Source organism: Galeopterus variegatus, unplaced genomic scaffold, assembly GCF_000696425.1.
Source record: "Galeopterus variegatus unplaced genomic scaffold, G_variegatus-3.0.2 Scaffold2572, whole genome shotgun sequence".
NCBI lineage: Eukaryota > Metazoa > Chordata > Mammalia > Dermoptera > Cynocephalidae > Galeopterus > Galeopterus variegatus.
In genome coordinates this window covers 34,066-38,134 of record NW_007728683.1, presented here as the reverse complement: position 1 = coordinate 38,134, position 4,069 = coordinate 34,066, and positions in this window count along the sequence as shown.

Below are 4,069 nucleotides of genomic sequence, written 5' to 3'. Positions count from 1 at the left end.
CAGAGAGTGGGGAAATTCAAACCTAAAAGCACTCTCAAAAACAATGGAGATTTTGGTGATAACTTTGTGAGAGCAATAAGATAAAATGTAAACCTGTGAATTTACCAAAGACCCAAAATTAACTGGATCAAATTGTGGAGCAATTCATGCCCCAGAGCATCATAGAAAATCATAGAGCAATCAGCCAGCAACTAATGACGGCTCATCTAGGCGTGATACCAACAGAGACAGACAGCTTAATAGAAAGATCTGGAAAAGAAGACAGCCAGAGAGAGCCTGCTCAATCTATTGTCACTCCAGGGTGACTGTGGGCATGCCTGTGGCTACAGCCTCTGAGGAACAATATCAGAGGCTACCCCCTGGGGGGGAAATAGACTTCACTAAAATGATCCAGCCAAGGCACTAAACAAATTGACAAGCAAACAACAACAAAGCTCCTGGAGAGGGGCTGGACATCAGTGAGCAGAGCTGGTACAACATATTACCTAAAATGTCTACCTTCCAAAAAATTATGAAACATAGAAAGAAAAGTATGACCCATACATGGGAGAAATAAAGCAGACAACTGAAACTAACTGTGAGAGGAGCCAAGGTCAAATTTAACATGCAAAGATTCAAAGCAGCAATTATAAATATGGTCAAAGAAGTAAGGCCTCCATGCTTAAAGAAATAAAGGAAGGTCTGATGACAATGTTGCATCAAATAGAGAATATCAATAGAAGGTTAGAAATTATGAAAAGAACCAAATGGAAATTCTGGAGTTAAGAAGTATAATAGCTGAAATAAAAAAATTAACTAGAGTGGGCTGGCCTGTGGCTCACTTGGGAGAGTGTGGTGCTGATAACACCAAGGCCACAGGTTCGGATCCCTATATACGGATGGCTGGTTAGCTCACTTCAGAGAGCATAGTACTGACAACACCAAGTCAAGGGTTAAGATCCCTTTACCAGTCATCTTTAAAAAAAAATAAAAATAACTAGAGTATTTCAACATAGATTTAAACTGGAAGAAGATGGAATCAGCAAACTTGAAGACTGATAGAGATTATGCAATCCTAAGAAGAGAGAATAAAGAATAAAGAAAAATGAGCAGAGCCTCAGAGAAATGTGGGATACCACTAAGTGCACAAACATATATGTAATGGCAGTATTAGAAGTAGAGGAGAAAGAGGCTATTCAAAGAAAAAACGGTTGAAAACTACCCAAATTTGATGAAAAACTTTTACATATCCAAAAAGCTCACTGAATTCCATGCAGGATAATCACAAAGAGATACACACCCAGACATATCATAATAAAAATGCCAAAAAACAAAAACAAAGAAAATCTTGAAAGCAGCAAGAGAAAAATGATTTACATACAAGGGGGCCCCAATGAGATTAGCAGGTGACTTCTCATCAGAAATAATGGAGATCAGAAGGCAGAGAGATAACATATTCAAAGAGTTAAGAGAAGAAACTACTAACCAAGAATCTTATATGCAGTAAAGCTATTTTTCAAAAATGGAGGCAAAATAAATACATTCCCAGGTAACACAAATCTGAGAGAACTTATTGCTAGCTGATCAATCTTGAAAGAATACTGAAGGAAGCTCTTCAGGATGAAAGCAAGTGACTCCAGACAGTAATTTTAATACACATGAAAAAACAAAGAGCACAGATTAAAGGTAATTATGTAATTGTAAACACACAGTTTAAATGCATATTTATTCTTTTTTCTTCTCTTAATTGATTTAAAAAGTAATGTGTAAAATAATAAGTAGGGGCTGGCTGCTTAGCTCAGTTGGTTACAGTGCAGTGCTGATAACACCAAGGCCCAAGGTTTGATCCCTGTACCAGCCAGCCACACAAACAAAGCAAAAGAGAAGAAAAACAATAAGTACATAATTATATTGTGGGCCCTATGCCACATAGAAATGTAACATATTAGAAATAAAGCACAAGGGAAGTTGGGGGAGCAAAACTGTATTGGAGTAAGAATACCAGATGGGAGCTCAAATGCATAGGAACAAATGAAGAGAATCAGAAATGGTAAATATAAAATATAAATATAAAAGGTTACTATAAAAAATTCTGTATACTCGTCTCCTTTCTTCTCTCATACATACATTGCGATTTCATAAAGTAATGCAATTATTACTTTAATTTTAAAAGATATATAATTATATAAAGTAATAATTATAACAGTGTATCATTTGGTATCTAACATGTATAGATGTAATATGTATAACAATAATAGCATAAAAAGAGAAAAAGAGAAAAGAGCTATATAGAAGTGACATTTCTACATCTCACTAAAGTTAGTATAATTCTGAAGTAGATTCTAATAAGTTAAGATGTATGTGGTAAGTCCTAGAGAAACCACCAAGAAAATAAAAAATACATGAAGGGCCGGCCCGTGGCTCACTTGGGAGAGCGTGGTGCTGACAACACCAAGTCGAGGGTTAAGATCCTCTTACTGGTCATCTTTGAAAAAAAAAAAAGAAAAAGAAAGGAAAAAAAATTAAAGGACTTAAAATATTACACTAGAAAAGATTCACTTAATGCAAAAGAAAGCAATAAAAAAGGAATATAGGAACAAAAGGACATGAGACATATGGGGAAAAAGTGAGATAGCAGATATAAATCTGACTATATCAATAATGACATTAAATGTGAATGGATTAATCTAAACAAAAGGCAGAGACTGTCTGACTAGATAAAAGTCAAAATCCAAGTATATGCAGTCCATAGAAGACACAATTTATATTGAAAGATACAAATAGGTTGAAAGTAAAAAATTGGAAAACACGCCCCCCCCAATATCCACAACCTGCCCAGCAATGACCATGGAGCTGCCACTGGAAATGCCCTGGGCTCTCAAGCCAAGCTAGTTGGAGAATGAGGGCTTCAGCCACACCCCCTGACATCTGCATCCAGTCCAGGAATGACTAAGCTGCTGCTGGAAGCCCACTTGTCTCCGCTGCTGGAATGAGGGGGGTGCCATGGGCCTTGACCACGCTCCCCCTCCTTCCTCCTCTCCCCACCCTATTTCCTTCCCCCTTCCCTTCTCTCTCTACCCCCAACGACTCTGCAACAATATCTTAGAATGTAAAAAAATAATGATATTAATTAAAAAAATTGGAAAACGTATTTTATGCAAACAGCAACCATAAGAAAGCTGGAATGGCTATACTAAAATCAGACAAAGACAATTTTATTATTTATTTATTTATTTTGGCTGCTGGCCAATACAGGGATCTGAACCCAGGACCTTGGTGTTACCAGCACCATACTCTCCCAAATGAGCTAACTGACCAGCCAAAGTAGACTTTTTTTTTTTTTTTCCTTTTTGTCTTTTTTCATGTCCGGCAATGGATCGCAACCCTCAGTGCTGCACCCGCACCTCGCTCAGCCAGTGCACCGGACCGGGACCAGCAATGGAATCGCAACCCTCAGTGCTGCACCCGCACCTCGCTCAGCCAGTGAGCGGGAACCGGTCTGTATGTGGGATCCGAACCCTCGGCGGGAGCGCCGCTGCGCTCCCAAGCGGCGCACTGTAGCAGTGCGCCACCGGGCCAGCCCCCAAAGTAGACTTTAAAATGAAAAATGTTATTAGACATAAAGAAGGACAAAAAGAATGATGAAAGGGTTACTCCATAAGGAAGATAAAACAATTATAAGTATATATGCATGTAACAACAAAGCTCCAAAATACATGAAAGAGAACTGACAGAATTGAAGGGAGAAAAGAGACAATTCAATAAAAGTAGCTGGAGATTTCAATACCCTACTTTCAGTAATAAATAATAACTAGGCTGAATATCAACAAGAAAATAGAATATGTGAGCAACTTTATAAACCAACTAGACCTAACAGACATCTACAGAACACCCCACCCAACAACAGACAGAATACACATTATTCTTAATGTACATGAAACATTTTTCTGAATAGGCCACATGCTAGTTTATTAAACTAGCCTTAATAAAATTTGATAAAATTAATTTAATAAAATTAAGCCTTAATAAAATTGAAATAATACAAAGTGTATTTTCTGAGCATAATTAGAAATCAATAACAGAAAGAAAT